We start from the raw sequence: 27448 nt of genomic DNA, 5'->3' as shown, positions 1-27448 counted from the left end.
GTTCCTGTACATTTTCCACAACAGGAACTCAGTTCCCATTAGCAGCCGTGTCCTGCAAGACTGAAGTATGCGAGCTGTGTGGCAGGGCACAGCTCGCAATAGTAAGTGCCGCACACCTGACCATTCAGGCATTGCCATTAGGGGGCCCCATGACAGCTTCGGCTTTGATATACCTGTCAATCACAGCTAGCTGACGGGTAGATCAGGTCCCTGCTGCTAAGATTGTATTTTTTTCAGACCTCTAGTGATGCGCTGCTCCCCGCCGGCCCCTCCTGATTTTCTGTCTCCTCATCCCCCCCCCCCCCCCCCCCAGTCTCCTGCATACTTACTCTGTGTGTTCCACTGAATCCCCTCCTACTCTATCTTCAGTGCCATATGATAAGATAACCCAGAGGAGGAGCACAGCTATTCTGGTCACAGGACATGCAGGGAGAGAGGTGAGCTGAGGGAGGAACATCAGTTTGGGGTGGTAAGCTGAGCACAATACCTGGCAAAGTTTAATGCCAGGAGGGAACCCTGATGTGAAATATGCTGGTGCCACAACACTAGAACCCCTCACAGATACTCTAGTTGGAGAGCAGGAATGAGCCCTGCTGCAAAGTATTGCATCATAAAATTATAATTACAAGCCCCTGTTAAACAGGGGCAGAAAAATCGGGCCTTAGCCACTGGTGCCACAACACTGCAACCCCTCACAGATACAATAGTTGGAGCACATGAATGAGCCCTGAGGCAAAGTATTGCATCAAAAATTGTAATTACACGCCCCTGTAAAACAGAGGCAGAAAAATTGGGCCTTAGCCACTGGCAGCAGTGCCCAGAACCAAAAATGTTCTTACAAGCTATCAGCATGAAAATTGAGGAGGAAGAGGATAGTCACTCAGCATAATAGGATAGTCACTCAGCATCAGCATAGGCAGTCTTGAAGGGATCTCACATTAAAAAAAAAATGATTTGTTACATTAGCATCAGGTGCTTGGTAGTTGGTGATCCAAGACTGAATTCTTTTTATGAAGGTCAGCCAATCGACCGATTTGATGGACAGGTGCACCCTGTGATCGGTTATAAAGCCTCCAGCAGCATTGAATGTGCGTTCCAAAAGAACGCTGGATGCAGCTCAATTGCATACTGTGCAAGCTCTGGCCAGTGATCCATCCTCAAGACCCAGTAACCCAGAGGATTTTCAGTGGGAAAGGTGCCCAAGTTTGATCTTGCCCCTAGGTATTCCTGCACCATGTAAATCAGAATCAGAATCATGGCTGCTGGAACCGATCATACCTTGGGGCTGAGAGCATTGGTCAGATGGCCACCTTCTCCACCGCTCCTTCTGTGACTGACCGAAGCCTAAGCAACACATTGTCCAAGACCAGGAATTTGTAACCTCCCAGGCTCTGGAAACACATTGCACAAACTTTTCAATGCCTCCCAAAGATGTTTCATCCTCTGCTCCCTCTGCAACGGCAAGATAAAGTCCGCAAACTTACCCTTGTAACATGGCTCAAGGAGGGTTGCCAGCCAGTAATGATCCCTCTTCTTAATACCACAAATACGAGGATCCTTCCACAGGCTTTGCAGAATCAGGAAGGCCATGCTGCGTAAGTTTGCTGAGGCATTCGGTCCGGAGGACGACATGATCCGCAGCCACCTCCTCCTAGCCATGTACAAGTCCATGGGTTTCTTGGGACTGTAAATGATCTCTTGAAGACTGCTGATGATGCTGAGTGCTTGGCTCCACCTCCATGCTGACACAATCCTCCTCCTCCTCTTCCTGTGCGATCGCCGGGCCAGCAGGAACACTGTCTGGATAAAGGGGGCCTTGAGAGGCAAGGTCTCCTTTTCCTCCTTTTCCTCCCTCTGTTCTGCCTCAAGTGCCCTGTCCATTATTCCATGCAGTGTGTGCTCCAACAGGTGGACAAGAGGGACAGTGTCACTGATGCATGCACTGTCACTGCTCAACATCCTTGTGGCCTCCTCAAATGGTGAGAGGGCAGTGCATGCATTCCTGATCATGACCCACTGACGTGGGTAAAAAAAGCAAGCTCCCCTGACCGTGTCCTGGTGCCATAGCCGCACAGGTACTCATTGATGGCCAACGTTGAGTTCCACCTGGTGGGCACAGATTAGGCAGTTCTTGGGCAGGTAAAATTCCTTTTGGAGGTTAGCCAGCTGAACACTGGCATTGTATGACCGGCGGAAATGCACACACACTGTCCAGAACCTGCCCAAGAACCGCTGTACCACCAAGTTAAGAATGTGAGCCAAACAGGGCACATGGGTTAGGTGTCCCTGTTGGAAGGCAGAGAGTATGTTGGTGCCATTGTCGCAAACCACCATTCCTGGATTAAGCTGGCATGGCTTCAACCACCTCTGACCCTGCCCCTGCAGAGATAACAGAATGTCTGCCCCAGCGTGGCTCCTGTCCCCCAAGCACACCAACTCAAGCACAGCATGGCATCTTTTTGCCTGCGTATTTGCATAGCCCCTTGAATGCCTATGGAGCACTACTGGTTCCGAGGACAAATCCGCACAGGAAGAGGCCATGAAAGGAAGAAGAAGAGGAGGGGGTGAAGGAGATAGGTGTGTCAGAATCACTACTAGTAGCATTTTGGAGGTGTGGTAGCGGAACAACCTCCAACACTACTGCACCCTGTACTGCATCCTTCCCAGCTGCCAGCAGAGTCACCTAGTGGGCCGTGAAACATAGGTAATGTCCCTGTCCAGGCCTGCTGGACCACAAGTCAGCGGTAATATGCACCTTACCGCTGACTGCCATGTCCAGCGAGGCCAAGACATTGCCTTCCACATGCCGGTAGAATCACCATCTGTGAAAAAATGTGGCATTTGGGAACCTGACACTGAGGAACCGCACATTCCACAAACTCACGGAAGGGGGCAGAGTCTACCAACTGTAAAGGCAGCAGTTGAAGGGCTAGCAATTTAGGCAAGCTAGCATTTAACCACTGGGCATATGGATGGCTGGGAGCGAACTTCTTTCGGTGGTGAAGCAGCTGGGGCAGGGAAATTTGCCTGGTACAATCGGACGTTGGTGTACCGATAGTAGATTTTCTGCAAGTACTTGACACACCTTCATTGCTCTCAGTGCATGTTTCTGAGAGAACTGAAGGTATAGTTGGGTTGGAGATCCCAGCTGATGAGGAGCAAGGAGAGGTCCGCTTTGTTCTTTGGTGTGGGTCTTTTATGTATGCTTGCCAAGTGGCAGGTTGGCAAGCCGCGGCTGTTTTGGCCATGCAAGATACGCTTCAGACATATGTTGCAAATAGCAACAGTGCAATCTGCTGTACACGTCTCAAAAAAGGCCCACACCAAAGAACTTTTGGAATAACGTGCAGAGATAGTAGTGCCCTGCACATGCGGAGCTCTGTGGTGTGATGCAGTCGGTCGGCTGCCCTTAAGCTGGCCCCTGGAGGCTATCCTGCCTCGTTGGAGATGTGCCTCCTCCTCCTCTCTCCTATCAGGCCCCCATGTAGAGTCAGTGACCTCATCATCCCCTCCCTCCTCGTCACTGGAGCAAACCTGACAGTATGCTGCAGCTGGGGGAACATGACTGCCAGTTTGCTGTCCTTCTTGGGGGCCCCTTCTTGTCTCTGGGCTCACGTAACTGCCTTCCTCAAGCTGCGTACCATCATCGGAGCCCTCAAAATGCTGTGCATCCTCCTGCAGCATGTACCTAACACTGTGATCAAACAGTTCAGGGGACTCCTCAGGACATGGGGCTAGGGAAGGAGTGACTGATGCCATTGAACTGAGGGAAGAGGCTTCTTTGGCAGACAAAGTACCCAGAGCCTGGGTGAGAGAGGATGAGGAGGATGGCTTGGTCATCCAATCTACCAACTCCTCTGCATGTTGAGGCTCAACACGGCCAGCTGCCGAAAAAAAGGACAAGCGTGCCCCGCGGCCATGTGCTGATGAGGATGCAGTGTGTCCACGACCACACTGCTTGCCCTCTTTTATTGGCCTGTGTGTGTCTGCCTCTCCTTGTTGGCCTTCCAGACATACTGTCTTTGATGTATTGGAATAGGCACACAAGGAATTGTTTGCAGTCAGCTTTAGCTGCACGCTGTGCCCAATATAAAGTACACTGACTTTATAAACTGAAGCTTAGCTCAATCAACTGGCAGCCTATATTATTAGGCGGAGAACAGGGATGGTCTGCAGTCAGCTTTAGCTGCACACTGAGCCCAGTATACAGTACACTGACTTATTAAACTGCAGCGAGAATAAGAGGAACACTCTGAAGTGAGATCTAGCTAAACTGCCTGCTCTAACTGAAATGAAAGGACACTCTGACTCTCTATCTCTCTCACATGCCGCAACACACTACACAAGGCCGACACGCAGGTGGCCTTATATAGTGTGGGGCGTGTACCTACTCCCCTGAGCCATGATTGGCCAAAGGCACCCTTCTTTTGGCCAATTATGGCTCTCTGTGCTGATGGCCCTGTGATTGACCAAAGCATGCGGGTCATAGTGCATGCTTGGCCAATCATCAGCCAGCTATCCCCTGCAATGCCGCAGTGAATTATGGGCTGTGACACACCACTCAAATTTGTCGCAAATGGCCCATAATGTTCAAAATGCGGTGAATGGCCGGACAGCCAATGTTCAAGTCGAACATGAGTTCGACTCAGCCACCTAGCTCATCCCTACTCACTATGTTGGTTTTATATGGTCTATATTCATAGGCGTGAGCACAGGGTATGCCAGGTGTGCCTGGGCACAGCCTAATCACCCAGTGTGGCTCATATCCCCTCTGTTTAGACCCCTGATATTTCACCAAATAGAAAAAGGCCCTATTTTTTTCATTTTTATCCTAAACAAAATTGTAAAACAATAATAAAATAATAAAAATGAAAACTACTGACACCAATCCCTGCCCTTATGACACCATCTACTGCTCTATTGACACCGTCCACTGCTCTACTGACACCGTCAGTCTACATACACATGCACATGTGTTTGAGCTTTGGGGTGCACACCCTAATGCAATAGGCTGCGCACACCTATGTCTATACCCAAAAATTGATTGTGATGCAGTTTAAAGTGAAGTGACACATTATGATCTTTAAAACCCAGTTTATTATAGACATGTTCTGTTAGGCCGCGTACACACGGGCGGACTGTCTGCCAAAACTAAGTTCGTCAAACAGTCCGCTCAAAATTTTGAATGAACGAACTTGCCCACACACGGCACTTTTTGAGCGGACTAAGTTCGTCGTACTAAGTCCGCGCAACTTTTGAAATGAACGGACTCGCCCACACACGAGGAGGACAGTCCGCTCATTTTGAGCGCGTGTCAAGGTAGGCGGGGCCCGCGACGGAGACGTCGCGGGCTCCGCTGCCTGGAATGGACTTAAAGGGGAACCCCAACGCCGAAAAAAATCGGCGTGGGGGTTCCCCCAGAGTCCACAACAGACCCTTGTCCGAGCACGCTACCCGGCCGGTCAGGAAAGGGGGGCGAGCGAGCGCGCCCCCCCCTCCTGAGCCGTACCAGGCCGCGTGCCCTCAACATGGGGGGTGCCTTGGGGAAGGGGGGGCCGCGCGGCCCCCCCACCCCAAAGCACCTTGTCCCCATGTTGATGAGGACAAGGGCCTCTTCCCGACAACCCTGGCCGTTGGTTGTCGGGGTCTGCGGGCGGGGGGCTTATCGGAATCCGGGAGCCCCCTTTAATAAGGGGGCCCCCGGATACCAGCCCCCCACCCTATGTGAATGAGTATGGGGTACAATGTACCCCTACCCATTCACCTGTAAAATAAAAGTACCCAAAAAAAAACACAACACACGAGATAAAATATTTTATTGCACAGCTCCGGGGGTCTTCCGTCTTCGGGGGTCTTCTCGCCGGACTCCTCCGCTATCTTCTTGTAGCTCTTTTGCTAGCGGAGGAGTCCGGCTTTCTTCCTCCCCGCCGCTGGCCTCTTCTCCCGACCTCGGGGGTCTTGTCCCCCTCTTCGGCTCTTTTGCAGGCGGTGGCCCGGTCTTCTGTCGCCGTCGCCTTCTTCTTCTTCTTCTTCTTCTTCTTCTTCTCCAGGAGATGTTGACACGTCGCTCTCTCCGGCCGGAATACCAGAGCCGCGCTGCGCGGCCACTTATATAGTGACAATGGGGCGGTGTCACATGGTATATGTCACATGGGTTGGTCACATGGTGACCCCGCCCCCTTACGATGTCATAGTCCCCATGTGACATCAACCCATGTGACATATACCATGTGACACCGCCCCATTGTCACTATATAAGTGGCCGCGCAGCGCGGCTCTGGCATTCCGGCCGGAGAGAGCGACGTGTCAACATCTCCTGGAGAAGAAGAAGAAGAAGAACGGAAGGCGACGGCGACGGCGACAGCGGCGACAGAAGACCGGGCCACCGCCTGCAAAAGAGCTATAAGAAGGCGCGGTGGCCCGCCAGAAGAACCGAAGAGGGGGACAAGACCCCCGAAGTCGGGAGAAGAGGCCGGCGGCGGGGAGGAAGAAAGCCGGACTCCTCCGCTAGCAAAAGAGCTACAAGAAGATAGCGGAGGAGTCCGGCGAGAAGACCCCCGAAGACGGAAGACCCCCGGAGCTGTGCAATAAAATATTTTATCTCGTGTGTTGTGTTTTTTTTTGGGTACTTTTATTTTACAGGTGAATGGGTAGGGGTACATTGTACCCCATACTCATTCACATAGGGTGGGGGGCCGGTATCCGGGGGCCCCCTTATTAAAGGGGGCTCCCGGATTCCGACAAGCCCCCCGCCCGCAGACCCCGACAACCAACGGCCAGGGTTGTCGGGAAGAGGCCCTTGTCCTCATCAACATGGGGACAAGGTGCTTTGGGGTGGGGGGGCCGCGCGGCCCCCCCTTCCCCAAGGCACCCCCCATGTTGAGGGCACGCGGCCTGGTACGGCTCAGGAGGGGGGGCGCGCTCGCTCGCCCCCTTTCCTGGCCGGCCGGGTAGCGTGCTCGGACAAGGGTCTGTTGTGGACTTTGGGGGGACCCCCACGCCGATTTTTTTCGGCGTTGGAGTTCCCCTTTAAGTCCATACCAGGCGGCGGAGCCCGCGACGTTTCCTTCGCGGGCCCCGCCTACCTGGAGACGCGCTCGAAATGAGCAGACTTTTCTCCGGGCGGGAACAGTCCGCTCATTTCAAAAGTACAGCGGACTGGCCCACACACGGGCGGACTGTCCGCTGAAACCAAGTTTCAGCGAACAGTTTTACGGAAATTCCGTAAGACTTTGTTCGTCAAACAGTCCGCTGAAACTGTCCGCTGAAGCCCACACACGAGCGGACTGTCCGCTGAAACACTGTTCAGCGGACAAAGTTGGGCGAACAGTCCGCCCGTGTGTACGCGGCCTTATTCTTATCCTCAACATCCTTTTGGTTCTATCTATGTACATCAACCTACATGGGCACTCCAGAGCGTAAACAATTCTTTGATAGAGAATTCCTTGTTAGAGGTTGATATAAATTTGTCCACACCTCTCATGGGTCTAGACACTTCTTTACATGACTTGTACGTTCTGCATGTGAAGAAGCCATCTCTGTCCCAAAATGATGGACATCTAACTGAGGGGGTCGACCACCCTTTTAACTACTAGGTCTCCAAAATAGAGACTAGACATAGGACATGTAAATGAAAAGCTGATATAAAGCCCCATTCCAGGCTTTTATTGTTTGGCTCTGGTATTTTATCCCTTAGACATTCATCTCTGGGAATACATCTTATCTCCTCCACAGCTGTATCTAAGTGTTGAGCATTGTAGCCTTTTTCTAAAAATCTATTTTTTAGCACCACAGATTGAGTGTCATAATTCTCAGTAGTGGAGCAATTCCCTTTTACCTGCATCATTTGGCCTTTAGGGATATTCCTCAGCCAGAGAGGATAATGGCCACTATGTGTGGGCAAAAAACGAACGGTCTGTTATCTTGGAGACTAAAATCTACTTTAAACCTAATCTAATGTTTAGTATCGGCCATTGGCAATTAGGTACTAAGAGATTGGTAGCCTGTGAGCATTACTCGAGTTACTGCTAATTTGCACCTATTTAATAGAGCGGTTTCTGGCATTTAAAGAGTTAATCTCACTCAAAATTCAGATAAATTTCTGGTACGCCGCACTGTAAGACCACGCTTTCAGATGAAGTCGTAAGGACGAAACGTGTCTGCAATAATGATTTAGAGAGATAACCGCAAGGTATGTTTTGCCAACATTGACTGGTATTTGGAACTGTCCATAATTCCCTCTACCTTGACTAAGGCCCCTGTACAAGATGAATAAAAACTGCCCAAAGCATGATGTATAAATAAAATGACAGGGTGAGATTCTGCCACTGTAAAAATGGAGGAGAATAAGACACATTAATGGTTAGGTTCTGCATTATCATGTTTGAGCAGAGAATGCTCTGTTTTTGGTTTCTCCGGCTTCTGTAGTTCTGGACCTGAACTTTCAGTCCTGTGTCTGGATTTTACCAGGTGCCAGCAGTCTGTCTCTGTATACAGATGTGCAGGGTTGCTATATACTCAAACCTGGGGAAAGCTCAGGACCCCCACTTGGAGATTGCTCCTAGTGTGGCAAACTAAATGTCTCACCTAGGGTTTAGAGGGCCCCAGCCATAAGCCAAGAGACGGAGGGTCTCTCCGAAGGGTCAAAGGTAACCCAGCCAGAAAACAAAAGACAGAGGGCCTCACTAGACATGTGCATTCATTTTCGTCCGAATGCATTTTCATCCGAATTTCAGGTATTTTCATTATTATTTTAACAAACGATAACGAAAGTGCAGAGTCGAAAAACATACAAACATCAAATCTTTGACTTATGGTGTCTGTTGAAAGTTCTAAGAAGATTCAACAAAGCAGCTAAACTATATGAGAATCATACAGTTTAGCTGCTCTGTCAAATCTTCTTTGAACATTGGACAGATACCACAAGCCTTCAATGACAGATTTGACCTTAATTCATTTGGATTTTCTATTGAATTTTTAACGAAAAACAAAATAAATAAAAATGAATTTCGGGAGTAACTAAATAAATGTATTTTTCAGCTGAAAACAAAATTCCAAAACAAAATGTTTCAGTGTGCTCATGTCTAGGTCTCACTGAGGGGTCAGGGGAACCACAAGCAGAAACGAAGGAGGGTCTCACCGAGGGGTAAGAGTTGTCCCAGCTAACAGCCAGGAGATGGGCTGCCTCGTTCCAGGAGTCAGGTTGGTGCCTATCCATAAGCCAGAAGTGAGCCGTGTAGCAGGACCCTCCAACTAAAGGCTATGAGAGCCAAAGTGATCCAAGAGTGCTGAAAACCACATTCAGAGGGACTGGTAAGAGAAGCAGTGGTGCTACCACCAAGTGAGCCAGGTGGCTTTACATTTTTATTGTTTGATATTTGTGTGGAAGAAACCCCTGTGTGGGCAACTAATGTGTATGTGAACTTCTTGTTTATTTAATAAAAGTGGGCTGCCATGCCTTAAATACAGTTTTGGACTCGCACAGCTTATTGTAAATGCACCTACTGCTTAAATTAAATCTTCCCAATAAATATAGTTGGTACTAAGGGGCCCAACGTGTGCCAAGAAATTATCCCCCACACTATTACACCACCACCACCAGCCTGAACCATTGATAAAAGGCAGGATGAAACCATGCTTTCATGTTGTTTATGCCAAATTCTGACCCTACCATCTGAATATCGCAACTGAAATCGAGACTCATCATATCAGGCAACATTTTTCCAATCTTTTATTGTTCAATTTTGGTGAGCCTGTGTGAGTTGGAGCATCAGTTTCCTCTTCTTAGCTGACAGGAGTGGCACATAGTGTGGTCTTCTGCTGCTGTAGCATTTCTGCTTCAAGTTTCGATGTGTTGTGCATTCAGAGATAGTATAATGCATACCCATAGTTGCCAACATTGTAAAAAAAATTATAGGGACACTTTTTTTTGGCTGTAGGCGGAGTCTTATTATAATTAGGGGCGGGGCATGGGTGTGTAGGGGTGACATAGCCAAAAAGAAAAAGGTGGCACAAAAATAGGTGTGGTTTATGCAAAATAGTGGGTGTGGCTTATGTGGGCATTGTTCAAATGGGCTGTGTGGTTAGAGTCTGAGATGAATGAGAGATGGAGAAAGAGGAAAAGAGGGAGGGAGAGAGAAAGAAGGAAAGAAGGAGGGAAGGAGACAGAAGGAAGGAAAGAGGGATGGAGGGACAGCAGGCCCAGATCCTACACAACAATAGAAATGTGTATTCCAGAGTTTAACAAATCAGCAGATAAAGATACTCCAAACACCTGGTGTTAGCGCTTCAATCATCCCAGCACCATGGTTGTAGTGGTGTCAGGATGATTGAAGCCCATTATTACTATTATTAGATTGTAATATAGAATGTAATCATTCAACTCACCATAATCCAGAATCAGTGGGACCCCTGCTTATCACCTGCCGTGTCGCCTGTCACCAAATGCCATCAGGTGCCCCCAGCAGAGTCCATCCTTACATCAGATGCCCCCAGCAGAGTCACTCTTTACATCTGGTGTCCCCAGAGGAGCCTCAGTCCTTACACTAGTATCCCCAGCCTAAGTCCTTACATCCTCCCAAGCAGAGCCATAGTTACCCCCTGTACATAGTTACCCCCTCCCTTGTACATAGTTACCCCTCTCCCCTAGTTACCCCCTGTATATAGTTACCCCCTTTACATAGTTACCCCCTTGTAAATAGTAACAACCCCGTACATAGTTACCCCGCTGTACATAGTAACCCCCCGTACATAGTTACCCCCAGAGTACAAGCAGCTGGCCCCATGTGTTCAGTGGAGAGGGGAAGGGCCGATCCATGCAGCTAACCCTGGCTTCAGAATTGCGAAGAGAGAAGCTGATTCATTGGCTTGAATGGATTGAGCCCCTCCCCTCTCCACTGAACACAAGGGGAAAGAGATATCGAGGTGTCGCTGGCGGTCATTTTGTTGGAGCCAGAACTGCTGCAGAGCCAAACATTCCCGATTTCCCTGGACAAAAGGCAAAATCCCAAATCGGGATGGCCTCCAATTGGAACGAGCGTCCCAAAATCATGATTTTGTCGTGATTGTCTGGGGAAAAAATCGGGGCTGTTGGCAACTATGCATACTTTGGTTGTAATGAGTGGTTATTTGAGTTACTGTTGCCTTTCTATCATCTCGAACCAGTCTGCCCATCATTCTTCTTTGACATCAACAAGGCACTTTTGTCCATGCAACTGCTGCTCACTGGATATTTTTTCTTTTTTGGACCATTCTCTGTAAACCCTAGAGATGGTTGTGTGAAAATCCCAGTAGATCAGCAGTTTTTGAAATACAATAATCAGACCAGCTCGTTTGGCACCAACAATCATGTCACATTCAAAGTCGCTTAAATCCCATATAGATATATGCGTGTTTGTGTATGTAGATTTTTCATCAGATTACACAAGTGTTTATACATGATTTTATTGGATTTGATTGCACAATTTCTTATACTATTTGTGTGGTTTGCATTGAGTGGCTTAGGGCTCATGCACACAGGACGTTTTTACAGTTGCTATTAGGGGTATTTGAAGTTTTTTTTTAAACTGCCTCTAAAGCCCTTTTCATGTTAGCCCATGTGTCCATGCACACAAACTGCATGGAGGCATAAGCGTTTAGTGGCATTAAAAAAAAAAATCACCAGCCTGTGCTTCCAGGAACCGTAATAACGAAAAAACAGCAAAAAGCACGGCTAAACTACTCATCTAAACGTGTTTATCCGCATTTAGTCACATTAGGCGTTTTTACATTATAGGGAGGGTTTTTTTATGAAAAAACTTCTAAAAACGCTACAAAACACTATTGGAAAAGTGCGGCAAAACGTGTGTTTTTAACGATGCTGTAGCACTGGCGTTTTTAAAAATTCCTGTGTGCATGAGCCCTTTTGTGTATATTTTTTCACATGGTGTTACACAGAGGTGTGACGTGATTTATTTGTTGGTTAGATAGCACTTCATATAATGGTGCGTTGTCATTGATTGCTTCACTTTTTTATGTTTATTAGACATGTGCACACTGAAATATTTTGTTTCGGAATTTCGTTTTCGTCCGAAAAATAAATGTATTTAGTTACTCCCGAAATTCATTTTTATTTATTTTGTTTTTTCTTAAAAAATTGCATTAGTCCGAAAATCCAAATGAATTAAGGTCAAATCTGTAATCGAAGGCTTATGGTGTCTGTCAAATGTTTAAAGAAGATTCGACGGAGCAGCAAAACTCACTTATGATGCTGCAATCATACATTCCCAGTCGAATATTTGATTACAAGCTATAGTAGGATTCTAATGTTGTACGTCTTCTATGGGGTTTTTTTTAAGGCTGTTTGCATTGCACACAAGTCATTAGCATTTAAAAAAAATAATAATAAAAAAAATGCGTGGGGGTCCCCCATAATTCCATACCAGGCCCTTCGGATATTAAGGGGAACCCAGTGCCATGCATCAGAGGGGGCGGAGTCACCGGGTGGCCCCGACCTCCATTATAAAAGAACAGTCAGAAGAAGAGAAGTGTCACACAGCGGGAGCCTCCCATTGCGTGGAGCAGTCCGAGAACCAAGAAGAGACGCCGTGGAGGAAGATGCCGGACGAGAACACCGGAGCAAGAAGAAGCGGATCGGAGGAAGAAGAGTATCAGAGGAAGAAGAGGATCGGAGGAAGAAGAAGATGGGGAAGAAACCAAAGGATGAAGAAAAGAAGGAAGAAGACCAGAAGAAAGAAGATGAAAGAAGACTTTAATAAAGGACTTGCCAAAGACCATCTCTTGTCATTTTTAACACTTTTTTGTCACTTTTTTGGTGAAATGGTAGGGGTACTTTTGTACCCCCTTACCCATATCACACAGGGGGAGGCCGGGATGTGGAGGTTGCCCTGTTAAAGGGGGCTTCCAGATTCCGATAAGCCCCCCGCCCGCAAACCTCCACAACCACCGCCAGGGTTGTGGGGATGAGGCCCTTGTTCTCATCAACATGGGGTCAAGGTGCTTTGAGGGGCTACCCCCAAAGCATCTTCCCAACGTGGAGGGCATGTGGCCTTGTACGGTTCAGGGGGGTGCTCTCTTGTCCCCCCTCTTTTCCTGCGGCTTGCCTGGTTGCATGCTCGGATAAGGGTCTGGTATGGATTATGAGGGGGACCCCCCCACGCCTTTTTTTTTTGCCGCTGGGTTCCCCTTAATATCCATGCCAGACCTGAAGGGCCTGGTATGGATTTTGAGGGGACCCCCATGCCATCTTTTTTTGGGAGAGGGGTTCCCCTTAATATCCATACCAGACCCAAAGGGACTGGCATGCTCTTGAAGGGGAACACATGCCGTTTTTTTTTTTTAACATTAAAGTCGTGTTGATTCACATTCAAGTCGTGTCCAAGTTGCCTCCCAAAGTCGTGCTGGAAGTCATGTTGTGAATGAATGAACTGTTATGATACAAGTTCAAGAGACACAGATCGTTATGCAGCGTACACATGATTGGACTATCAGGCGGACCCGGATTATCCAGAGTCCACTGGACATTCTGCCGTGCTCAGGCGGACTTTTTTTCCCCAAAAGTCCGGCGGACTTAGAAAGAAGTTTTGACTCAAAATTGTCCGCCGGAATCAGCAGTCCGGCGGACTAGCACACAGATGGACAGATGGCTGGACTTTTGAAATGAACGGACATGCTCACACAGAGAAAAGTCTGTTCATTTTGAATGTGGCTCCAAGTAGACGGAACTAGCGAAAGAAGTCAATTTCGCCGCCTCCATCGGCGAGCTTGACACCTCGCTGGCTCCGTCACCTGGTATGGACTTAAAGGGGAAGCTCTACGCCGGAAAAACATTGTGGGGGTCCCCCCCGGGGTCCATATCAGACCCTTACTTGAGCACGCAGCCCAGCTGGTCAGGAAAGGGGGTGGGGACGAGCAAGCACCCTCTCCTCCTGAGCCATACTAGACCGCGGACCCTCAACATGGGGGGTGCTTTGGGGAAGGGGGGCCCTGTGGCCACCCCACCCCAAAGCACCTTGTCCCCATGTTGATGAGGACAAGGGACTCTTCCCGACAACCCTGGCTGTTGGTTGTCGGGGTCTGCGGGCAGGGGGCTTATCGCCCCCTTACCCCTTTAATAAGGGCTTCCCCTTTAAGTCCATACCAGGTGAAGGAACCAGCGAGGTGTCAATCTCGCTGATGGAGGCGGTGACATTGACTTCCTGCGCTAGTCCCGTCTACCTGGAGCTACGTTCAAAATGAACTGACTTTTCTCTGACTGAGCATGTCCATTCATTTCAAAAGTCCGGCGGACTAGCACACAGATGGCCGGATTGTCCGGACTTTTCTCCGTGTGTGGGCAAGTCCATTCATTTCAAAAGTCCAGAGTAACGTCAAATCTCCTATCTGTATTGAACTGTGTCAAAACGAAAATGAAAATAAAGCATTTATTTATGTCGGATCTTTCGTTTTTCGGATTCTGAAATTCGGCCAAAAATGCATTCCGACGAAAACGAATGCACATGTCTAATGTTTATATATATTTTTTTATTGTGTGGATTGCACAATGGTGGAAGCAGCTCTCATCAGAAATATGTGGTAATAGCAAGAGAGTGATTTTTAGCAGCACAGGGACCATCTTGTATTAGTTATGTACACAATAATTTGTGATTGAAGATCATCTACAATGGAGCCAGACATCCTTATGGTGAGAGTCAAAGCTTGATTGCCACACTACACAGTACTGTGTGTTCCTGGCTACTCAAAGTAGTACCACTATACAGTAAAACCTTTGATTTGCAACATAATTAGTTCTGGAAACATGCTTGTAATCCAAAGCACTCTTATATCAAAGCAAATTTCCCCATAAGAAATAATGGAAACTCAGATGATTCATTCCACAACCATTTGTTCATAAGTCCTTCCATTTATAGTCCATATAAAAAGATTATAGCAATGTGACCAGGTTGTGTAACCATAAGGCCGCGTACACACGCGGGGACTGTTCGCCCAACTTTGTCCGTCAAACAGTTTCGGCAAACAGTCCGCTCAAAATTAGCATGGACGGACATGGCCACACACGACGGACGAACAGTTTGCTGAAACCGTGCGCGATGACGTGAACGGCACGTACGACGGGACAAAAAATACGACGTCCTATACACTGCATTATAACTTTCGGCGTGTAAATCCTTTCTGAGCATGCGCGGAACTTAGTTTGACGAACAAGCCTACACACGAGGGGACTGTTCGCTGAAACAAAGTTTCAGCGGACAGTTTTTCGGAATTTCCGAAAAACCTTGTTCAGCGGACTGTTCGCTGAAACTGTCCGCTGAAAGCCCACACACGAGCGGACTGTTTGCCGAAACACTGTTCAGCGGACAAAGTTGGGCGAACAGTCCCCACGTGTGTACGCGGCCTAAGATGTCCATCCACAAATGGAAGCCTCCCCAAGGGGATTAGAAGCAAAATCCAGCAGGAGCTACAGAGTATAAAAGACATCACTTGTATATCAAGTCAAAATGTATTTAAAGATTTTGCTTCTCTTGCAAAACGCTCTCAAACCAAGTTACTCTCAAACCAAGGTTTTACTGTATGTTGATTTATTACAAATTCTTAATCTTCTAGTACTGCATGTAGTGCTCCATTTTTCTTTTGTTCTGTAATATGTAGCACCCTCCATGCCCCTAGAGCTGGTGGTATCCCCTGGGACAAAGGGTAGGCTGACATCTCGCCACTCAGTTCTGAGAGGCCATATGCTCAATTCACTAACCTAAACCTATGCTATTCTCTATAGTTGTCATCATTTTCAGTGATTTGATGTTATTTGCTGTTATTTTTGGAGCTAATTGCTGAACATAACAAAAAGATTCACAAAGCTATAATGATTGTCTTATTGTTGCTGACCAGGAAAGGACTGAGTTGGGGTTCAGGGGGTCTCTCTGGATCAGCATTATTGTTGAACTGGTGGCCCTGAGGGTAGATACGTCAATATTCAGCCAAAGTAGTAAGTGACAACTTGGCATTATACTGCTACCTGCTCCTTGTTTAAACCCATAAAACACAATACCTGGCAGGTGGCAGCTTTTCAGAATTGAATTTGGTCACATGACATTTCAAAGCAGTAAATACCAAGAGCCGCAAGAGGAAGCTGATGCCGGCAGATGTATAAAGACGTGTCAATAAACCACATCCTTTAGAAACACTCAACTTTCACCATGAACACAATAAACTGCAGCACTATGGCACACTTGCTTGGTAAGCTTTCTTTAGCCCACATAAATCTATCCCTATTACTTAGTTCTGTTTGGACCCCCAGGCCAAAGATACTCCCAGGCCCCCATCCTGCCCTGATGCTGATAAATAGTATAAGATCTGTGTCTTCCCATAACCCTGCTATTTACACCATAGGCATAAACATTTGGCTTAATTGAGAATTTACGTTCATGTCAGAGGTGATTGTATCCTTTCTGCACAAATGAAAAATGTAACAATGGATATTCTAAAAAGGACATTGTCTCCCCTTCTCTACTGTAGTGTCTACCAGTAAAGCCAGACTTATTGCAGTAAATTCATATGTTTGTAATGGAACTAAGATAAGATTCTAAATCAATAGTGTATTGCATGTTCTATGTTCTATTTTTTTCTCGGCATGCACACTTTAGTCACTGAATAAAGATCGGATGTGCAGTATATAGAGGGCAATTTTCTTACTTTTTGTTTTTTTTAAGAAACTGAGGTTGGCACACCAGTGTTGCCCAAAACCGATTCATGAACTTTGAATATTCTTGCACAAGTTTCTAGGACAAGCATTCTAATCAATTTGAAAATACATTGCAAATATCAATGAAAAGCAATTACTCACAGGCTAAGCTGAGGATCAGGGCATTGCTGGTTTTATATCCGAGCGGATTAGATGCTTCACAGGTGAAAAGTCCAGCATCAGTTTTAGAGACGGGGCTGATGAGGAGATTGGACTGTGGAGGAGAATCACCTTGTGATGATATGTGATACTGAGGACCCGGGGGTAATGATCCTCCATTCAGTTTCCATGAGAAAGTGACATTCGATCCATCAGATGAGCAATTAAAAGACACAGAGTCCTCTCCAACCCAGATGTATGATCCTGATGGGTTACCGGTCAGTGTCACCACCGAGATCCCACCTGAAATTTACAACAGCCATTGTTACTACATTGTTGTTATTGAGTCGATACAAAAGTAAATATAAACCTACCGAATATGCACTGCCCCACCGCACAGTGCACTGAAAGCCCTGATTGGCTGAAGCAATAAAAGCTTTGCCCAATCAGGGCCAGGGCCATCTGTAATATTGATTGGACCCTGGACATTTTCTTGGCGCTCCCCTTCCATGCAATTTCGCTCTCCACCTGCTCTAAAACATAAATAAATAACATTTTGACTCAGAGTAAGTTTACTGAATCAGATCAGGCAGCGATTGCGATTGGTTGCCAGAGGTTACAATGTTTCATTACCACTCACTGACTAGACATGTGCAAAAGGAAAAAAATTGTTTAGTTTTGTTTCGTTTTAATTAGTTAATTAATTAATTTTGTTTAGTTATATTCGTTAAATTTGTTTTCGGATTTCATTTCGTTTTCTACCGAATTCGAAAAATCGGTCGCATTCGAAAATATTTCAACCAAATTCGAAAATATTTCTACCAGATTCAAAATGATTTCAACATGATTAAACGTGATTTGAAATGATTTCAACCGCATTCTAAACTATTTCAACTGGATTCGAAAATATTTTGCGACCCGACTTTAGGGCCATGTATCTCAGGGTCACTTGTTGTGCTAGTTCTATTGTGTTTGCATACCAAATTTGGTGTTTCTAGCTATAAGTGACCCCGAGATATGTGGCCCCAAAGTCGGGTCGCGAAATGTAATTCTGTGCTGCAGAAAAGTGCTTGACATTTTGTGACCCAACTTTGGGGCCACGTATCTCGGGGGTCACTTGGTGCTAGAAACCCCAAATTTGAAGATGGTGTAGTGCTAGGTCTACTGTGTTTGCATACCTAATTTGGGGTTTCTAGCTATAAGTGGCCCCAAATTCGGGTCGCAAAATGTCATTCTCTGCTGCAGAAAAGTACTTGGCATATTGCCTATATCTGGGGTCACTTGGTGGCAGAAAAGTGAAAAATCCACAGCATGGTCACGTGGCACTCGTGGCAGGTCATGTGGCACTCATGGCAGTTGTCGTGGCAAGTGGACAATACACAACTTGTGGCAGGTCATGTGGTAAGTGGACAAATACAATACACAACTTGTGGCAAGTGGACAATGACATACAGCATATGCACTTGTCTTGCGATCGACATCCGTGACTTCTTCAATCAGGCATGCTGACAACTTCATTGATACTATAAATATAAATGAAATAAGATGTGTGTGTGTGTTTTTGCACTGGTACACTGCAAGTATGAGAAGTTGATGTGACAGATATACTTACTTATATATAAGTAACTAACCATCTTCCAAAATTTATAATTCAAATCGAAAAGATTAGAACAGAATAGAAAAAAATATATAATTTAATAGAATAAAATAGAAAGAATATACAACAATCTTCTGAAATTCGAATTTGAATAGAATAAATTTGAATTTCGAATAGTATGAATTCAAATTTTTAAAATAATTAATTTTAAATTTGGATAGAAAAGATTATAATAAAATAGAAAATAGACTAGAAAAACGATAGAACAGAACAGAATAGAATATATTATATTTTATTCTGTTCTGTTCTATTGTTTTTCTAGTCTATTCTTTTATATTCTATTAAAATCTTTTCTATTAAAATCAAAATCATTATATACTAAATTCGAATTTCGGAAGATGGTTTTATATATATATATATATATATATATATATATATATATATATTTATTTCCGACATTCGAATTTCGTATAGAATGAATTTGAATTTGAATAGAAAAGATTAGAATAGAAATAGAGAATAGACTAGAACAATAGAACAGAATAGAATATAGATACTATCTATTTATTTTTAAATTTTTTTGCAGATTACCATTTGTTTTAATAAGATCTCCTGCAGACTATTAGCATCTATTTCATTTTTTTGCAGATCTCCTGCAGTCTATTAGTATCTATTTTGTTTCCTCACCGGATCTCCTGCAGACTATTAGCAGCTATTTCTTTTTTAGCAGATCTCCTGTAGACTATTAACAGCCATTTCATGTCTTTTTTTTGCAGATCTCCTGCACTGTTAGAATCAATTTCATTTTTCTTTTTTTGCAGATTACTATTTATTTCCATCAGATCTCCTGCAGTATATTAACATCTATTTAATTTTTTGCAGATCTCCTGCAGACTATTAGCATCTATTTCATTTTTCTTTTTCTTTCTTTTTTGCATTAGAATAGCAATTTCCTTTAGTTCAGCAGATCTCATGCAGACTATTAGCATCTATTTCATTTTTTTGCAGATTACTATTTATTTCCATCAGATCTCCTGCAGACTATTAGCAGCCATTTCCCTGTGTATAGAGATATAAGTGGTGATGTCTTTCTTGTTGTCTCTTCCTCATACCATTCCTCCATTCATAAATGAAATATATGCTAATAGTCTGCAGGAGATTTGCTAAAAAAAATTTGAATGTCGGAAAGATATAGATATATATATATATATATATATATATATATATATTATAAAACCACCATCTTCCGAAATTCGAATTTAGTATATAATGATTTTGATTCTATCGTTTTTCTAGTCTATTTTCTATTTTATTATAATCTTTTCTATCCAAATTTAAAATTAATTAATTAAAAAATTTGAATTCATACTGTTCGAAATTCAAATTTATTCAACTTGAAATTTGAATTTCAGAAGATGGTTGTATATTCTTTCTATTTTCTTCTATTAAATTATATTTTTTTTCTAATCTTGAATTAGAAATTTTGAAGGTCGCAAAATGTAATTTTTAGAATTTGATTCGAATTTCATCCGAATTCGGTTGAATTCGTTAGCATTGTAATTCGTTTATTCGGATGCATCCGAATGTCCGAATAATGAAAATTTGTCCGAACTTCGATTCGGAATGAAACAAAATGCACATGTCTATCACTGCCTGGCTGCTAGAGGTTATAGCACATATTATGGCTCAATTATTATTTGCTACAGGTTACAGCACAAGACTTCTGCTTGTTTGGTTGCTAGAGATTACTGTACATCAATACTGCTCACTGATTGGTTGCTAGAGGTTACTGGACATCCTTACCACTCACTAATTGGTTGCTAGAGGTTACCGCACATTATTACTGCCCACTGAATGGTTGCTAGAGGTTACTGCATATCCTTACCACTCAGTGATTGGCTGCAAGGGATTAATGCAAAACATTACTGCTCACAGATCGGTTGCTGATGGTTACAGCACATCATCCCCTCACTGCCTGCACACTATGAACTGGGGTGGTGAGAGGACCCATCAATAGACAGAAAACTCATAGGGATCCTAGGACTCCTGGTATCAGTGGTAATGCTGGGGGGGGTGTGATCAGTGGCAATGCTGTTGATCATGCTGATGGGATCAGTGACAGTGGTGGGGAGATGGATTTAGTTAGGAGGCGGTACACTGTGGAAAATTCTAAATCATGTAGAGCAAATCTGGAAATCTTTGTATTTAGTAGGGGATTCTACACTGACCACCAATGTAATGGAGAATTTACAATGACCATCAATGTGAGGGATTTTTACTGACCACCAATGTGAGGGGGGATTTGCTCTGACCACTATGTAATGAGGAATTATATGCCACCCATCAATATGAAGAGGGATGTCTACACTGACACCAATGTAATTGGAGAATTTACACCAACCAAGGGGGAATATACAATGATCCTCCATGTAAGGGGAAATTTACACTTACAACCATTGTTTAGGGCATTTGTACTGACCACTGACCACCAATGTAAGATGACACTTCTATACTGACCACCAATGCTGGAGGGGATTTACACTGACCACCAATGTAAAAGGCAATTCTGCACTTACCACCAAATGTAAAGGGAAATGTACACTGATCACCAATGTAATGAAGAATTTACATTGACAACAAATGTAATGGGGGATTTTACATCAACAACCAATAAAGAGGGATTTATACACTGGCCACCAATGTAAGGGAGATTTACACTCACCACCAATTAAAAAGGGGGGTTCTATGTTGGCTACCAATGTAAGAGAGGATTATAAACTGACCACAAATGCAATTTTTTTTTTTTTTTACCGATTACTAAAATAAAGAGGAGTTTCTACACTGGCCACCCATGTAATGGGGATTTTGCACTGACCACCAATTTAAGGATCAGGCAGAAACAGCAGACGGGAACGTAGTTGGGTCTCAGGCAGGTTTCAGCAACAGACGGACAGATTTGGTATAAAGAGCAGGCAGAGGCGTAATCGGGCCACAAGCAAGTTCGGCAACAGATGTAGGTAACAGGAACTGGAGGCAGGGATCAGTCCATGGGAAGCCAGGGATCAGGGCAGGAGGCAGGCAGAGGTAGTCAGGAGCAAGCCAGGTCGGTATCAGAAGTTTCACACACAGGAATAAGGGTTCAGGTAACGCTGTAGACCAAGCAGCAGCTTGTCACTCTTGAAGCTCAGTTTAAATAGACTAACTGGCACCAGTTCTAATGACAGGTGTGCGCACGTGTGTGGATATGCGTGTGCGTTCACAGAAGCACCGGTACCCATTCTGGGCACTCTTGGTTGGCGCCTGCGCACAGGTATGTGCCCGGGGGAGGCAGCTGTAGTCTGCAGATGTCTTCCCTGACACCAAAATTTACAATGCTGTGGCACAATGTTATTTTGAAAAGGGTTCAAATTCCGATTTGCTTATCTTTGCAGAACAGGCTGATGTTAGGCTTAATGACCACAGTTGTAGGTAGGACTTTCAAGCATGCCCTTTAACCTCCTCAGCGGGCAGCATTTAGCAGAAGTGAAGGTGGATATGACTCCAGGGGGGCATAAAATACATATGAATTTTGCCTCTATTTACATATTAATGCTGCTGATTCATGGCTATTTACATATTAATGCCACTGCTATTTACATATCAATGTAGGTTATTTACATGTAAGCACAAGGTCTGCAGGTGAGTCATCTGTAAAGGGCAATAGGGCAGAGCTGACAGCTCGTAGAACTTCACACTGAGATACCGGGAAACAGCACAGGACTAAAACTAGTTCCCTTCCCCCTTTTAATAGACATATATATATATATATATATATATATATATATATATATATATATATATATATATATATATTCAGACAGTTGCATTTAAAATTGCTTACTAGTAATATACATAAAATGTGTTTTTACACCTACAGCCCAGTGTAAGATTTACTCCATTGCCGATCTCGTTGTTTTTAAAGCCGGAGGCTGTACAGGTGAAGGTTCCATTGTCATTAGCAGTGACAGGGCTGATTGTGAGGACTCTGTTGTTCTCTGTAAAGTAGTATCGGGAGTCATGGGGCAGTGGCATCCCCTGTAGGCTCCATGAGTAATTGACAATTGTACCATGAGCTGAACAGGTCAGAGACACCGAATCTAATCCCGGCCAGACAAATCCTGACATATTGCTGATTAATTTCACATCAGAGACGGGACCTACCAAATTAAAAACACATTTGTTAGACTCTGCAAAAGCAAATTACTTAAAAAAATTATGATACTTTCACACAGTTTTATGTGGGGAGGTTATAGGACTAAAAAAAAAATCTAGGCACTAACAAATGGGCTACAGAACCAGCCCATGCCTTTCTAAGGGTTTCCCATACAATAAGATTATTTTTGCTTCTTTGAGATGTAATATGACTGAATGCAGAGAGCCGCAAAAGAAGCTGATAATGGAAAGGTGACGATGAAAGATGATGAAAAAGTGTGTAGCAATAGACCATTGAACATCCGATGTCCACCAATTACGGCCACACCATAGTACACTTTGAGTGGTACTTTATCCCACATAAATCTGTCAATGAAATTACCACTTGGGTATAGTTGCTCAAGGCCAGATTTCAATTCCTCCCCTAGATAGATATACAGTATACATACAGTACATATACAGTATCTCACAAAAGTGAGTACACCCCTCACATATTTTATTATATATTTTCATGTGACATCACTGAAGAAATTACACTTTGCTACAATGTAAAGTAGTAAGTGTACAGCTTGTATAACAGTGTAAATTTGCTGTCCCCTGAAAATAACAACACACAGCCATTAATGTTTAAACTACTGGAAACAAAAGTGATTATCCAATTAGCCATTTTCCCTCCCCAGTGTTATGTGACTCGTTAGTGTTGCAAAGTGTCAGGTGTGAATGGGGAGCAGGTGTGTTAAATTTGGTGTTATCGCATTCACTCTCTCATACTGGTCACTGGAAGTTCAACATGGCACCTCATGGCAAAGAACTCTCTGAGGATCTGAAAAAAAGAATTGTTGCTCTACATAAAGATGGCCTAGGCTATAAGAAGATTGCCAAGACCCTGAACCTGAGCTGCAGCCAAGACCATACAGCGGTTTAACAGGACAGGTTCCACTCAGAACAGTCCTAGCCATGGTCAACCAAAGAAGTTGAGTGCATATGCTCAGCGTCGTATCTAGAGGTTGTCTTTGGGAAATAGACATATTAGTACTGCCAGCATTGCTACAGAGGTTGAAGGGTGACTACTGCCTTGCTAAAGAAGCTGAGGGTAAAGGCGATGGACTGGCCAAGCATGTCTCCAGACCTAAACCCTATTGAGCATCTGTGTTGCATCCTCAAATGGAAGGTGGAGGAGCGCAAGGTCTCGAACATCCATCAGCTACGTGATGTCGTCATGGAGGAGTGGAAGAGGACTCCAGTGGCAACATGTGAAGCTCTAGGGAACACCATGCCCAAGAGGGTTAAGGCAGTGCTGGAAAATAATGGTGGCCACACAAAATATTGACACCTTGTGCCCAATTTGGACATTTTCACTTAGGGGTGTACTCACTTTTGTTGCCAGAGGTTTAGACATTAATGGCTGTGTGTTGAGTTATTTTGAGGGGAAAGCAAATTTACACTGTTATACAAGCTGTACACTCACTACTTTACATTGTAGCAAAGTGTCATTTCCTCAGTGTTGTCATATAAAAAGATATAATAAAAAGTTTACGAAAATGTGAGGGGTGTACTCGCTTTTGTGAAGGTGTTTTTGTGTAGGTTTTACCAGTCGTCCCTTATGAGTCAGAATAGGGGAACGATATACGACAACAAACAACTATACACAAGAGTAATATGACTGATTTTAGATTTTATGGAGTGGAAAAAATTACAAGACCTGTAAGGGGAGGTGATCTCCATAAAATAATGTGAGAAAGAGAGGCATGGTGGATAAATAAATTATTTGCACAGATTTCGGATGAATTAAATCAAAGATGGTACATCAGTCTCTTTTTAAGATGAAATTCAATGATTTTGTCCCCCCCCCATGCCTCTGTTTTCCCATGTAGGGTCCATCCTTGTTTTGGATATAACTTTTTTTTTAAACATTTCATGATTTTATTTTAAGATTTCAGAATGTCATTTTGTATAGATTAATTATATGAGATTACTGTATCAGCTCCCAGGGGCTGATTGGTTTATTCTGCTCCTGTGTGGGTCATTACAGATTGGCTGGAAAAATTTTAAACATATTGCTTTTTCAATTGCTCGTTTGATATGACTAGTACCCACTGAGGGTAGAAAAGTGTGAACCTGGAGGACTGTATGTTGTATTCCTTCCAGAAAATAATTATTGCATGAGCTGCAACAGGTGATAGTCATTGTCATTCATTTATATCACCAGCAATGCCTCCACTGTTCCCGGACTCCATAATACATTTTTTGCTAATAACTTGTTTATAATTCAACTTCCGTTGTCTCCAGTTCCACTGTTGCACTCCTCCTGTTTCTTTCTGGGTCCTTGCTACCACCATCACAACCTACAGATCACCTTAGTGGAGGTGATGGGGAAGAGCCAATGGTTATGCAGACCTCAGTACTGCTGACACAACCCCCAACACTTCCACTCTCCCAGAATAACCAACTTTATCTTTACCAGGGTTTCACCTTTCACAATCCTCTCCCACACATACAGACCACAGTTATACCCTCTACACTCCTTTTGCTCATACTGCCTGCTGTCATACCCTGTGTACTCCTCTCCTGAACATACTGCTTGATGTCATTCCATTCATATTATTCTACAGCATATATTGCCCCCTAAGACACTTCTTTATCATTGTTTGATATATACCCAACCTTTCCTCTTCTGGAACAAGTGCAGGGAGGTGTAGTTCCTACTCCATCCAGTATGTGGTGTCTGGCCACTGTGTAGATGGAGTGGAGAATTGGAAGAATGATGTTCCTCTGCAGCCTCCATAGGCATCACAATCAGAGCAGTTGTCCAATTGGACCTTCCGTAACCATCTTGCTAATAAATAACAGTGCCATGCTGGGTTTGGTGCGCATTTTGTGAGTGGATAGAGAAGGGACAGGAAGGAATCTGCTTGTTAGGGACAGAGATTTAGCACCAAGAAAAGTTTCCAGTATGTATAGGGATACTGCGGTTCACCCCTCAAGCACGTCATCAGAACTACTGCCATCACCTTCATCCTAAAGGAAAGGGGAGATAACCGGCGCTAAACACAGAATAAACATGAATATAAACATACACAGTGAAAGCCCTATGGATATTCCAATTATGTCTGTGGGCACATGAAATTAAATAAAATCAATTAGCAAGGTGAAAAAGAGACCATAAGTCGAATGAAAGCTACTGGTGGAAGCCATACTCAATGCCAGCTCTGTGAAATCGAGTGAAAAGGACAAAATGGGAAGAAACACCCGAGTGTAGTATTAAAATGAACAATTTAATCAAAGGATTAAGCACACCTGCAGGAAAAGGATTAAAAACAAGCTCATCTGGTGCATGGGGGAGCCCCTCCAATCCATCCCCAATTTGGTGTAGCTGTACTTAGGAATCTGGAATAATATTCCTGCTTTGTTAACAGATATCACCCAGGACAGGGGTTTAGGAGGGATTGCTTTAAATTGACAAATGTCAAGCTATTCGCCCTCTGAGAACACTGGGTGCAGAATGTTGCCTCATGCAGTGTATATTCTGGAATGTCCTCTATTGTACATGTCCATGGAGGTCATTCTGCAACTTGGATATGTCTTTGAGAAGTAATTAAGTGTGCTCCAATTCTCATAACCACATACATGTTGGTTTTCTGAAACAACCTGGAAGCTGATTGGTTTCTATGCAGAGCTGCATCAGATTTTGCACTCTATAGTTTCAGTAAACCAACATGTATGTGGTTATGAGAATTGGAACATACTTAATTACTTCTCAAGCGTTGCATGACCGCGCAATTGTCAGTTAAAGCGAAGCAGTGCCATATCGTATCCAGGGCTGAAGTGATCAAAGAGGGTGAATCTCTGTAACAGGGGCACAGGCAACAAAAACCTTACAGGAGGTTCTAATTACTCTCCACTCACTCTAAAACTAAAATAAAAAGTTTTGCTTGTAGCTGTAATTAAAAGTGCTTGTAAACCCTTTACAGACACATTTTGCTACAGGTAAGCCTATAATAAAGCTTATCTGTAGCTACCCCGGATATCCCCTGTATCAGCAGTGGCAGAATTATAGGGGTCGCCAAGATCGCCATGGCGACCGGGCCCCTTGCTGCAGGGGGCACTTCTTCGATAGGGGGGAGGCTGAGAGGAGCTCCTCGATCATCAGCCGAACTGAAATCGGCACTGTGTGGGGAGCTCCTCACATTAGGCTAAATGAAAGCACAGTGCTGTGCTCTTTGTCTCCCCCTACAGTGCAGTAGCAGGCAGGAAAAGCCAAGGTAAATGTGTGCTGTTTTTTTTTTTTTTTTATAGGACTAGCTACTGTATTTGTGTTTATATGTGTGTGTGTGTGTGCATGCATGTGTGTGTGTGTGAGCATGCATGTATGTGTGTGTGCATGCTTGTATGTGTGTGTGTTCATATATGTATGTATGCGTGTGTGTATGTGCATGTATGCATATGTATGTATGTGAATGTGCATGTGTTTATCAGTGACGGTGCATCCAAAATGGTGCACAGGTGCTGCCCCCTCTCTCCAGCCACCCCCCTGACCAATGGATAGATTCATGCATAGCATAGCATAGCATGAATCTATCCATGGCCACCGCTGCCACCCCCATATTTAGGTGTCCGGTCCCTTTTGGGGTGCCAGGTGCCTGAATTAGAGAGGCGGGTGCGGGGGGGGGGGGGGGGGAGTTGAAGCACCTGATTAGAGCCATAAGCTCTAATAGGCTTCAAAATGGGTGACTGTTACCCGTCACCTGCTTGGCTGAAACGATAGGCGCAGCTATTGGACACCTATCAGGAGGAGAGAACGGGAGATGATGATGGCAGGAGATGCA

The 27448-nt window shown here is 44.5% G+C and overlaps 1 protein-coding gene across 1 annotated transcript in view; it reads right to left on the bottom strand.

Moving 5' to 3' along the window:
* LOC143933779 (cell adhesion molecule CEACAM1-like) overlaps positions 1-17130 on the bottom strand; it is a 538186-nt gene extending 521056 nt beyond the window's left edge. Inside the window, exon 1 of the mRNA XM_077456801.1 lies at positions 16838-17130. The gene's annotated coding sequence lies outside the window, so the exon portion shown is untranslated. The remainder of the gene's footprint in view (positions 1-16837) is intronic.
* Positions 17131-27448: the final 10318 nt, after the last annotated feature.

This window comes from Lithobates pipiens, unplaced genomic scaffold, assembly GCF_037356315.1.
Source record: "Lithobates pipiens isolate NorthernLeopardFrog02 unplaced genomic scaffold, aLitPip1_a1.2 Scaffold_27, whole genome shotgun sequence".
NCBI classification, from domain to species: Eukaryota; Metazoa; Chordata; class Amphibia; order Anura; family Ranidae; genus Lithobates; species Lithobates pipiens.
Note: the sequence above shows the minus strand (reverse complement) of the source record. Positions and strands in the feature narration are given on the sequence as shown.